Below are 13,360 nucleotides of genomic sequence, written 5' to 3'. Positions count from 1 at the left end.
GTATTTTGAACTTCTTTCGCACCATACGTAACCAACCGTGCTAATCATAGGTGCGGGGGAAGGACAACAAACTAAACACAAAATGCATTCTTATAATCCAATGGCTCACTGGTTACTGTTCTGTGTTGTACCTGTATATCATCTGAATCGTTGTCACCCTGTGTGTATCCTTGTGTCCCCGTGATTCTCTGTTTCCTTGCATCTCCCTGTGTCTCCCTGTGTGTCTCCTTGTCTCTTGCCTGTCTCTGCGTTTCTCTGCCTCACCCTGTCTCGGTGTAACTGTATCGGTGTTTCAGTCTCACTCTGTTTCCGGGTCCTGTTTAATTGTCTCACTCTGTGTCTCTCTGTGTCACTGTGTGTGTGTCTCTCTCTGTCTCTGTGTCACTGTGTGTGTGTCTCTCTCTGTCTCTGTGTCACTGTGTCTCTCTGTGTCACTGTTTGTGTGTGTGTCTCTCTCAGTCTCTGTGTCACTGTTTGTGTGTCTCTCTCACTGCCTCTGTGTCACTGTGTGTGTGTCTCTCTCTCTCTCTCACCGTCTCTGTGTCACTGTGTGTGTCTCTCTCTCTCAGTGTCTCTGTGCCACTGTGTGTGTGTGTCTCTCTCTCTCTTTGTCTCTGTGTCTCTGTGCCACTGTGTGTGTGTCTCTCTCTCTCTCTTTGTCTCTGTGTCACTGTTTGTGTGTGTGTCTCTCACTGTCTGTGGGTCTCGGCTTCTGGGCAACAGCCTTAAACAATACACTCAACGCTGCATCTCTAGACATGTTAATTCCAAAGGCAGCTTGAACTTAGCCAACCACAAGATGACAAGGGATGTTGAACAGGAAGCTTCATCATCTTATATATTTATGCTCCCTGAGTAACGACACCATTCAGAGTTCAAGCCACGACAAGCGGCTGAGTCGTCGTGCGTTGTCCTTGGTGCTGTGATCGCTCTCAACACAATGCCAGGTACACGAGTCGTCGTCTAAACACCAACACGTTTCTCTCACAGCAACGACATTACAACAAAATGTACACTTGTGAACAATTATGTAGCATTGCAAATATTGCCATTTTAGTAAAATGTACTTCGGTAAAGTCAATGACTATGACGTACTTCACATGCTAATATTTGCATGCAATATACTAATTGTCGTTGTATATCATAGTTTAGAGAACAAGTAACTTCTACATTCTACGTGAAAGGATTACTGTAAAGAGCTCCTCCGTGTTGTTATAATTTTTCACAACATTGATGGCGACAGTGAAAACAGAGATCTTTGATTGTAACAGCACATTTTAAATGCGTTGTTCGTTTTAGTACAATACACTTTATTTCCTGTTTTAATTTACACGTGACGTTATTGCTGTTAAAGATAAAGCTTCAGTTGATGTGACCTTCTTTTGTTCGGGTGACATCAATATCCCATGCGTTTATTCAATACGGAGCAAACCTTTAATTTTATACAATTCAAAGATTATTATTATTGAAATATTAACATTTCGTAAGCGAGCGTTGGTGCATTATCAATTAATGGGGTTTTCTGGTTCACATTCAAATGTGTGTATGATGGAGTTGTCACTGATGGACGCAGTTCAGTGGCGTCTTTTGGTTTATGCATCAGCAGTCTAGGTTCAAATTTACTTTGTGTATATGCGCACAGACTTATAAATTGGTGCCTCGGTTTATTTAGCTATTCAGTGGGCGTTGGCTGCAAGTTCATTGTTCCGCTTCATATCCGTAGTTTATTGTCAATTCATGCATTTCCTCATCAGATGGTATGTGTCCTCGCCAACTTGCCCCTATCAAGGAGTGAAGGCATTTTATATTTAAACGTAGCCTCTACATAACATAGACCGCCCCCCCAAATATGAAAGGCGCTACATAAGGTGTAATTACAGTAATTAAAGCCTATGAGGAAAATAGGGTTAGGTGGCATAGACACATATTTTATTTAAACATTAACACAAGTAACCCGTAAAAACAAAGTTTTTCACTATAAATCCTTTATATGCGTGGCGGCTAGAGTCTTCTCGTCCTCTGGCTTGAGATGGCTGCCACCTATGGGTCAGATGATTGTCTGCCAGTATTAAGCAATTGGTAAATAAAAATATAATTTGTTTTCCCTAAACAGTGTAATTTTTTTGGAATTTTTTTTCACGAACATTAATTGTCTCGCACAACGAGTCTGTGTGGAAAATGTCAGCTCGATTGGATCACGGGAAGTGGGTTAAAAAACGACCAAAAGATTTGCACGGTCGTAAGCAAGCAAGCACGCACGCAAGCAAGCGAACTTAATATAAAGGATAAAAAAAAAATGGTATGTATTCATAAATACATATATTGTATAGCATTGTTTTTACTTAACTTACCTTTAATATTTCGATTTAAAGCTTTCGTGATTGCAGGGATTCATCTTCTTGGTTCTTTCGGTAAAGTCACGTAGAAGGGAAATAATAAAATAATAAAAAATTTAACATAATACAACACAATTCTCACGCTGCCAAGCTTGGTGGTGTTCATTCAGACGCTGTCTTTCCGACAGCCCTGTTTTTCACCTGAGGACGGCCGCTTACGTTGTGGCCGAAACGTCGTGAGAATTGTATTATCATGTTTTATTTTTATTATTTCCCTTCTACGTGACTTTACCTTTAATAATGATGAACATAAACATTCAAAGTGCAAATATCATTTTTTGTATTTATTTTAAACAGGGACCTAAGTCCAAAGACATGTGAAGGAAAGCACACGCGGTGTAAGCAGTGGTGCTGACGAAGGCAGCGTGAGAGGGGGGCAGTAGCAGCACGTGGGGCTCACGAAGGCAGCGTGAGAGGGGGGCAGTAGCAGCACGTGGAGCTCACGAAGGCAGCGTGAGAGGGGGGCAGTAGCAGCACGTGAGGCTCACGAAGGCAGCGTGAGAGGGGGGCAGTAGCAGCACGTGGGGCTCACGAAGGCAGCGTGAGAGAGGGGCAGTAGCAGCACGTGGAGCTCACGAAGGCAGCGTGAGAGGGGGGCAGTAGCAGCACGTGGAGCTCACGAAGGCAGCGTGAGAGGGGGGCAGTAGCAGCACGTGGGGCTCACGAAGGCAGCGTGAGAGGGGGGCAGTAGCAGCACGTGGGGCTCACGAAGGCAGCGTGAGAGGGGGGCAGTAGCAGCACGTGGGGCTCACGAAGGCAGCGTGAGAGAGGGGCAGTAGCAGCACGTGGGGCTCACGAAGGCAGCGTGAGAGAGGGGCAGTAGCAGCACGTGGGGCTCACGAAGGCAGCGTGAGAGAGGGGGAGTAGCAGCACGTGGGGCTCACGAAGGCAGCGTGAGAGAGGGGCAGTAGCAGCACGTGGGGCTCACGAAGGCAGCGTGAGAGAGGGGCAGTAGCAGCACGTGGGGCTCACGAAGGCAGCGTGAGAGGGGGGCAGTAGCAGCACGTGGAGCTCACGAAGGCAGCGTGAGAGGGGGGCAGTAGCAGCACGTGGGGCTCACGAAGGCAGCGTGAGAGGGGGGCAGTAGCAGCACGTGCGGCAACTTTCGCGTTCTCACGATCGACGCCGCTCCCGAACCTCGCCACTTCTCGCGTGGTAGTAGCGCACACTCCGAATATTTAAAATACAGCCCTGCGAATATCAAATAGCACCGATAAGCAATACAAAACACACTTTATAAACTCAACGAATATTAAGAGTTTACTCTGTTATTTTTTATTATTCTTTGCATCAGCACATTCTACATATATGAAAGAATTGGCCACAAAAAGGGAAGTGTATTGCTGCCACTCACAGAAATTGCAAAAGTGGAGAAAAGTATTCTCCCAAACCATGCTTAGCTTCGATGTGTGCATGTCAGCACCAATCTCTTGAAAAGTGACACTTTTTACATCGCGATAATCGATAATCTTATACTCCATATATGGATATCATTGCATGATAAACGGTTTCCCATTTTGTGCTCGACACATAAACACAGAATTTGGTCAATTTATTTTTTACATATGTAGTAGAATAATACAATAGATTGTATATATACTGCATATTTGTAGCATGCAAATGCGACTGCTTCCCTAAAACCCTGGACGTCACAGTATTTTGAAAGAAGCATTTTTGTCATCTTTGAAAATAGGTTTCAAATGGGGAGAGAACATGGGCTAGGACGGTATAAGGCAGAGAGGCAAATGGTAAAAGTGACAATGAATACGCATCAGAGAGAGAGAGACTGTCAGTCATAGGCAGTCGGGAAAACAAGGTCTTGAGATGGTACGTGAAGAAGAAAAGCAAAGTGGCAGTGCACACAGCCAGTTGGAGGTTAATTCTGGACAATGAGGGCACCACACCGAGAAAGAGCTCCTCCCACCATAAGGAGGTTGACAGGAGAGGGGTGGTTCTATTGAAGTATTGGGTTGCTATCGCAGAGAGTGCGTGTAGGAGTTGTAGACTGAGATAAGAGATGAGTGAGGAGGACATGGGTGAGTCCATCGAGAAACTGAAAGATGATGAATGCTATCCAGAAATTAATTCGGGATCGGATGCGGAGCCCAAGGAGCAAACAGAACATTGGGGTGACTTGGTGGGGGTTGCCAAATTTGGATAGATGATGTACGATATATAACGATATGTGATGTACGATACGTGATGTTACGTTATGTGATGTACGATGTGATGTTACGATGTGACGTACGATGCATTGCTATGCGGTGTTCTCCACAGACATGCAGTCTTCACCAAACGACCAACATCAACGCTGCAGCTGCATGGCTACCGTTATGTCCCTGTTATTTGTGATGAACACCATCCTTGCCATTGCCTTGGTGACCAGCAACCTATTCAGTGCGTTGTCCATCATACACGAGGCTGACGTTGTCCATCATACACGGGGCTGACGAAGTGAAAGTGACAATTCACTACTCTAAAGAGATTTTGACACTCAACATACATGCCTTGAATCGTGGGAGGTTTTCTTATTTGTGTAAACCGTTAATTTTAACAAATGGTCAGAACAAACCTAATGTGAACCAGTTATAAATGCCTGATAAATATAAGCAGTAGGAAATTAGAAATTTTGGGTCAGGGATAATGTTGTGCAAACAATGCAATACAGGATAACAATTTCGTTTTCTTTCAGTTGTCCACACAATTCAATCAGTCGCCACCAACTTTCAAGAAGAACAGTTTTTGATCGTGGATCATCAGGATGTTCAAACGGGTAAGTCCACATTTGGAAATACGTTTCAATATTCAGACATTACTTTGATACATCAGAGAAATACATTTTGTTTGGAAGACAGTCACCAATAATTGCACAACCAAACCACATCCCAATGAATTTGGTTCTATGCTTAATTTGTCTAAATTCCAGGTCTGAGAGTTAAATATGTTGGTTGAACTGAACATTACTTCATATAGCAGGGTGGGTAGGAAAGTGCTGCCCGCTACTGTGAACTAGAGATGATTTGAAGTGATCTCAGAAGCAGTTGCGATATCCGATTCCATTGGCCGTTCCCTCGAGTTGGAGAGTTACGCAGCTTTGCGAGAGATCTGAATCGGTGTTGAGCCTCATGGCGCGACACGAACAGCAAAATTTAAGATATGATTTAAGGAAAATACAAAGCTCACTGCCATCAAATTATTAGAAGTTTTGAGCACCAGCTGCAAAGTTGAAGCATGATAATCTTTAGCTTGAAAAGGGAGGGAATAATTACGGAATATAACAATACAAATGATTTGGAGATGAGGATAGGGGCAGAAAAAAATCTTGGGGAACTACCGAGAGGATGCAGAGAAGGATCAGCTATTCAAAGGCAAGACAAAGACTGCCCAAGCAAGGAAGGCATTTGAGGGTGGCCAGGCAGGCCAAGGGAGGCCCAAGTATTCTTTAAGTCAATTTCTCTGGTTTAAGTTCGCAATTTAAATTGTGATGTTGACTTCAGTGCCCGTGTAAGGACATATATTGAGGGTGGCAGATGGAGGATTAGAGGGTGCCGGCACACAGGTTGAGATTGTCTAGCCGTGGTCTAAGACTAGGGGGTGGTATTGTCCTGCAGACTTGATGAATATTGTCTCCAGGTTCTCATGGGTGCCTCAATGAAAAGTTGCCTGGAACCCTTTTCTCATAGAAACCACACTCCGCCACTGTCGAATGAGATGCTTCGTTGTACAAATCGCTCCGTTGAAATGTGTTTTATTCCAGTCATAGTGGAGAGCGTTGAGCAGCAGATCAATGCCAAGATGTCTGGCATGAAGGAGCAGGTGGACCAGCTGAAAGACCAAGTGCGCATACTGAATGAAAACAAGGGTAAGAACCTAAATGCTAACATCACCATTCAATATTCGCGTCGATATGATACAGGCTTTAGCTGAGCAATCTCAGACAAGATAAACTAATTAATACAAATCAAAAACAGTGTAAACAGTGTAAAAAAATCCTGTCACGCACATGTAAATAAACCATATATTATAAAAGCCCGGCGCTCAGAAGGCCGGAATCACAAAGTTATAGAATGTGGACCCTCCTCCAGATGTGGGGGTAAGAAGTTGATCCAACAGGGTTCCAAAAATTGACCCCCCTCCCCCCCCAAAATAAATTTATCTTGTAGGCATATATACCTACACACAATAGTCAGTAGTATCTACTGACTTTTTCTTCTTGTGTCTTCTGTCGAACCTATAAAGTATTTTCCCAATATTCTGCACAGGCCACCGTTTCTGGTGTTGGCATTGCCAAATCTTGAGGAGTGCATTGTGGTGCTGCTGGGCATCTCAGGAGATGATCCACGTGGTTTTGCTTCTCCTGACAAGCACATTGTTCGGTTGCGCAGAAGCCCCATGATTTCATGAGATATGCATATGCCGAAACTCACTCTCATTCTGTTTAGGCTCTGCCATGTGAGCTATTTGGAATTGGAGCCAGATGCGAGCTACTCGCTGAGGATGATTCCTTGCCGGCTCCATTCAGCAGTTTTGTCACTCGATTTTTCCCATTATTTTTGCCAGAGGGAAGATCTTGCAGATTTCGTTGATGTGGTCAGTGGGACACTGTAGCACAAGCAGCTGTTTCTCGATGACAGACGACGGTGTGCTGGCTGATGGCCATGTAGCGGATGACGGTCGTCCCACTCTATGACTTGCCGGTTAGGGGACGCTTTGCGATATAGGGGGCGCTTTGCCAAATAGTGCATACAGGCAGGGGTGGCTCTCAGGCACCCTGATATGATTCTGCACGTGTCATGTAGGGTGGTGTCGACAGGTTTACTGTGGGTTGAGCGTCCCCAGGTAGAGAATGCATATTCAGCCACAGAGAAACAAAGTGCTAAGACAGTGGTGCGTAGAGTGGATGGATGTGTTCCCCACTTTGAATTTTGCGAGCATTCGCAGAATGTTGTTTCATGTGTTGACCTTGGCTTTGGTATTTAAAGTGTGCTTTTTGTAGCTGAGTATACGATCCAGTGTTACCCCGAGGTACACTGGGTGACTGGTGTTCGAGGCTCTGGTCTCCCTAGTGACATTTAGGTGTCGCTCTGCATCCCAGTTGCTCAGGTGGAAGGCACAAATTTGGGTTTTACTCGGGTTGGGTTTGAGATGATTATTCAAGGAGTATCTTGACAGCACATCCAAAGCCCTCTCCAGGATATTCTCTGTGTTCTTGAAATTCCTCTGCTGTGTGGTGATACAGAGGTCGTCAGCATAAATGAACTGCTGACATTCAGCAGGAAGTGGCTGATGGTTGGTGTAGATCTTTTATATATATAAAAGTCAAAAATTGAGGTGGGTTTTGTGGGTTTATGTGTGGGGTGGTGCGTGGTCGCACGCTTGTTTCTCCAACGGTGGGGTATACGTAAAAAAAAATAGCCAGGTACCACGCCGTAAGCCCCGCGGTCAGCAAGTACTATTCCTTTTTCACATCCGTCAGCTTTAAATTAGTTTAATTAGCGAGTTTGTACGATTTTTGTGCGCTTTCATTTGATTTATTTATGACGCGTGCACGACCATACCAACTCACGCGCCTTTGGTGGGGGGAACGGTCCATGCCAAGTGGCACGCCTTCGGTGGGAGTGAGGGGGACATTTTCTGTCGCGTAAAAAATTCTATAAAAATACACTAAACGCTGACGTAAATTCTTCACTGTGTGATGTCCCCCCCCACCCCGATGCGTGCAGTTACTAATATATACAGTCACTAGATGCTAGCACTATAGGCCGTATATATTACTGCAGAGCAGCCGAGGAGATCGTGGCTGTGGGGGGGGGGGGGTCAGGGGTAGCAGCCCAGCCCCAGCCTGTCAAGGTGCCACCTCGGCCGGCTGGACAATCTAGGGGAGGCCGGAGGCTCTGCACGAGACTAGACCTCACCACGCTCTGTCAGGGGAGTACTTTGTGCTATACAGTCGATAAAAACTGCTATAGAGTCAGCATGTACTACAGTAGTGATAGCAGGTACCACCACGTCGGTATGCACTGCTGTAATCATAGCAGATACCACCACAGTCAGCATGCACTGCTGTAATCATAGCAGGTACCACCACAGTCAGTACGCACTGCTAGTATTGAATAAAAGTGGTGCGAGCACACTGCCTTGTGGTAAACCATTCTTTTGAGAATGCCATCTACTTTTCTACCCTTTTAGTTCCACGTAGAAGTGTCTATTGTCTAGGAGGCTACCCATGGTCTGGCTAAGGTCTAGGTCGCCAGTTATGAGGTACAGTTTATGGATCAAGATGCAGTGTGAACAGTGTTATATGCATACTCTTTGGTTCTTTTGGTAAAGTCACGTCCTTTCAGGTCTCGCGTAGTCCGAGACCTGACTGTGTATATGCTTCCCTATCTGCTGGAGGCTTTGAACCAGGAGTGGATATTCTACATGTTCATGGTGGTAGCGATGTGAATGCTCGGTCACAGCATAACCTAACTGGATTTCTTCATACACTCTCTTTCACAAGCACACACGACTTACTATATTTTTTCACGAGATAATTTATTCCACTTAATCTCTGCCACTCATGCCATATGAACTGCCACACAATCTCTCCCCAACCCTAACACAACCATGCTTTTCCTTCGGCAGCGTTTCAAGTGGATCTAGCGTACGTGCTCGTGAAAGAACAAAAGACCCATGCGGATGCAAGAAAATATTGCCAAGGGATAAGAGGAGACTTGGCAAACCCAAAGTCCCTTTTCCAGAACAATCAATTACACAAACTCATTGAGGACATATCGTATATTGGAATTAATGACATAGATAACGAAAACAACTTCGTATATGCAGATGGAACACCACTAGGTCAATTCATGAACTGGGATAAAAATGAACCTAACAATATGGGGGAGGAAGATTGCGTTGGAATAAAAAGTAATGGAATGTGGAATGATATCACATGTTTGGAGAAGTTTCCATTCTTCTGTGAGATTCCAAAAAATAATTCCAGCACTTAGATTACGATGTAAAGTTATTGCTTATCGAATATAAACTTCAGACATTGTATGACCCATATTTGTTTTGGGGTTAGGGCCACGTCGCATTCTTTTTTGCCAAAAATTGTCATTAACCCTCCACAACCTGCCATAATTGTCATGTTTTTAATTGTATCATCGATACGTGCTATTTGTTGATCAAATCCTGACCAAGAGAGCTTATAGACATTTTACCCAATTTCAGAATTAAATTGATGACACAAAAAGTTGGTTTCCATCAACACCTGAATCACACCGTTGAGATTTCAGATTTCTCATTTAGAATTAGAGTTGTGGTTCGTGGCCTTAAGTTGACGTAACAAAGTCTGCATCTGAGTTTCAAGTCTCACGTGATAGCGTAACGTGCACATGTAGATTCGGATTCATTGAAAAAAATTTAACCCGTAAAAACAAAGTTTTTCACTATAAATCCTTTATATGCGTGGCGGCTAGAGTCCTCTCGTCCTCTGGCTTGAGATGGCTGCCACCTATGGGTCAGATGATTGCCTGGCAGCATTAAGCAATTGGTAATTAAATATAATTTATTTTTTCCTAAAAAGTGTAAAATTTTGGAAACAATTTTCACGAAAATTAATTGTCACGCACAACGAGTATGTGTGCAAAATGTCAGCTCGATTGGATCACGGGAAGTGGGTTAAAAAACGACCGAAAGATTTGCACGGTCGTAAGCGCCCAAGCAAACTTAATATAAAGGATTTAAATAAAAAAACGACCGAAAGATTTGCACGGTCGTAAGCGCGCAAGCAAGAGAACTTAATATAAAGGATTTAAAAAATGTAATGCACCGACAAATCCTTAATGAACGGCGCCTCCTCCACCACACGGGCGCATGCAGCCCAAGCACTTTCCTCGGTGAACTGGTCTGGTGGGAGCTCAGCACGGTCGCATTGTGATCATACATTGCTGTCTTTCCAACAGCCCTGTTCTTCACCAGAGGACGGCTGCTTGCGTTGTGGCCGAAACGTCGTGAGAATTGTATTTAGTTATATTTTTATTATGAGTATTTCCATTCTACGTGACTTTACCGAAAGAACCAAGAAGATTGCCTTCGTGTTCAAATTATAAACGAGTCTATTTACACAAGTTATCACATCGCACTGGAAACCTGAATCAGACTTTGTTAACTCTGGAATCCGGTGCCATTAATTGCCACTGCACGGCAGTGCAGTACAACCTGTGTAGAACTGTGTGCTTCTTCGATGTTCACGTGTTTATTCTTCCTGCCTCCACGTGTACTGACCAGCCATGGGTGGAAAAAACGGTAGGCATTGGTTTTTTTCTTTAATACAATCAAACCCGGTTTTGGGGAATTAAAACCTGGTTTCATGAATACGAAACCGATCGGCTTAGGCTGCTTCCTCGTCGGTGCTGCTATCGTACTCGGGGCCGTCGGGCACGGGGTAGTCGTAGAATGCGGCGGGCAGGTTGGTCGTGATGAACACGAGCTTCTCCTCCACAATCGTGGGCGCCAGTGAGTTCCTTAGCTTGGAATGGATGAAGCCCGTCGTTGAGAAGTGCGGTTCTGCAATTAGAACCAATTAAACCGGATTTCTCCCAATCTCAGATGATGGGGTTTAATATAAAAAGACAATTAAACCCGATTGTAAAAACCCGACTGTGCCACCCTTGACCCCAGCACGGGGGAACGTCAGACAACGCCTGCAACCCACGTGGCGGCGGGGTGGGGGCCACTTGTCAAGTAGTGGATGGACAAATGAGTGTACATGTACAGCATAGAAATACTGTACAACATTTTTCAGCATTTTTTTTATTTTAAGTTTCACGTCCACAAATATAAAACCATGGGCGATACACGTTGGCAATCTACTCATCCATTGATTGTATGCATGTTTCTGTTTTGTAATCTCTTGAGTATATTTGCATTACAGCATGTTGTATTCATTTACTTATATTAACCTCCTTTCAGCTATACGAATTAAAGTTGCTTTAAAAAAAATCACCGAGTCTCATTTGTTACGTGGTCCGTGTCTTTTTGCTCGTTTTCAGCGCCTTCCATCTGTGCACCGTCGAATGGACATGGAGAGATCGCAGCCGCAGAGGCATTCCGATAAGTGAAGCCCTCAGAATGAAATGCGTGACGATGCAGTTTAGTCGACTACACGATACAGAATCAGAATCTGTATTTATCCTGGAGGAAGCCGATGAGCTATGAAGCTATTTTTTCACAGATGTCCACTAGGGGCGGGTTAGCAAGTTACAAGATGAAATAAAACAATGCAAGGCGGTAAAAATCCTTCCCAGAGCTTTTACCACAAGGGCACGACCTATGACGCTGAAGTAAATACTTTATATGGAGAACTGTTAATAACAGGAGCACACTTCTATGCATTTGTAAAGAAGCTACTCGGAGACGTCCACTCTTTAAAAAGGTGAAGTGTTTATTTACAGCTAATAGCGTATTTAGAACTCCGCGATCAGTCGGCCACGCCCCCTTATTATGTACCCGTTAGGCCACGCCCCTTATTATATACCCGCCAGGCCACGCCCTGATCGGACAGTGCCCTCGACCCCACTTACGGCACGTGTCGTCAATTATCTCAACGTGTTATTTAATTACCTATACAGCGCCTTACGCCCACCTGTTCTTAATCTCAACGTGATCATTAAACACTTTCTCCCGAGTCCCCTGCACGTGTATTGTATAACAATAAATACGCCTGCCATTCCATTTACAACACGGAAACCAACATCTGTACAAGTGTAATGACCGAAATGAAGAGACGCTCGCCCCAAGCCAACGTGCAGCCAAACTGTAATGCAAAAAGTAGGCCAAGGCCTCCTATTGGCGGAAGGAGGCCTCCACGATGATTGGTCGGGAGGCAGGGCGTGCAGGGATTGGTGGAGAGGTTTAAGCGGGAAACGGAGCGGGGCCCAGAGGCGACGGTTGGGAACCGTTGGAGGATAGGGATTGGCTGCGGGGGGGGAGAACAGCGAGGGGGGGCTCGAGAAAGGGAGGGGGGGCTCGAGAAAGGGGGGGGGGCTCGAGAAAGGGGGGGGGGCTCGAGAAAGGGGGGGGATCGAGAAAGGGGGGGGCTCTAGAAAGGGGGGGGGCTCGAGAAAGGGGGGGGCTCGAGAAAGGGGGGGCTCGAGAAAGGGGGGGGGGCTCGAGAAAGGGGGGGGGGCTCGAGAAAGGGGGGGGGGCTCGAGAAAGGGGGGGCTCGAGAAAGGGGGGGGCTCGAGAAAGGGGGGGGGCTCGAGAAAGGGGGGGGCTCGAGAAAGGGGGGGGCTCGAGAAAGGGGGGGCTCGAGAAAGGGGGGGGGCTCGAGAAAGGGGGGGGGCTCGAGAAAGGGGGGGCTCGAGAAAGGGGGGGCTCGAGAAAGGGGGGGGGCTCGAGAAAGGGGGGGGGCTCGATAAAGGGGGGGGCTCGATAAAGGGGGGGGGGCTCGATAAAGGGGGGGGGCTCGAGAAAGGGAGGGGCTCGAGAAAGGGGGGGGCTCGAGAAAGGGGGGGGCTCGAGAAAGGGGGGGGCTCAAGAAAGGGGGGGGCTCGAGAAAGGGGGGGGGCCTCGAGAAAGGGGGGGGCTCGTGAAAGGGGGGGCTCGAGAAAGGGGGGGGGCTCGAGAAAGGGGGGCTCGATAAAGGGGGGGGCTCGATAAAGGGGGGGGGGGCTCGAGTTGAACTCCAAAATTCCACGCTACTAAGGGAGAAGTGTATCACACACGCCCTCTAATTTTATCTCACTGCGATACTCAAATAACATGAAATAAAATAGTTTTTAGCCGCGTGACTCACAATGCACAAAAAAATTATTGGAGTTGCGAGGCACCTGTCGAACCACTCTACAAAAATTAAATTTGCCAAACCTCATGGATTTTGGGGGTCTCGCCCCACGGAAAATTCGTTTCCGCGACCCATGGGGGAACACTTTTTGGATTAGCCAATTGAAGCTCATGGCGGGACCCCGGGGTCC

The 13,360-nt window shown here is 46.0% G+C and overlaps 1 long non-coding RNA gene across 1 annotated transcript; it reads left to right on the top strand.

Moving 5' to 3' along the window:
* Nucleotides 1-5,119: 5,119 nt before the first annotated feature.
* On the top strand, nucleotides 5,120-9,107 carry LOC144944644 (uncharacterized). Its single transcript, XR_013639605.1, has 3 exons — nucleotides 5,120-5,169; nucleotides 6,154-6,258; nucleotides 9,024-9,107. It is a non-coding gene; the product is annotated as an uncharacterized LOC144944644 (long non-coding RNA).
* Nucleotides 9,108-13,360: the final 4,253 nt, after the last annotated feature.

The sequence above is a fragment of the Lampetra fluviatilis genome, chromosome 35 (assembly GCF_964198595.1).
Source record: "Lampetra fluviatilis chromosome 35, kcLamFluv1.1, whole genome shotgun sequence".
NCBI lineage: Eukaryota > Metazoa > Chordata > Hyperoartia > Petromyzontiformes > Petromyzontidae > Lampetra > Lampetra fluviatilis.
The sequence above is the reverse complement of the archived record's forward strand: the minus strand, read 5'-3'. Positions and strand labels throughout refer to the sequence as shown.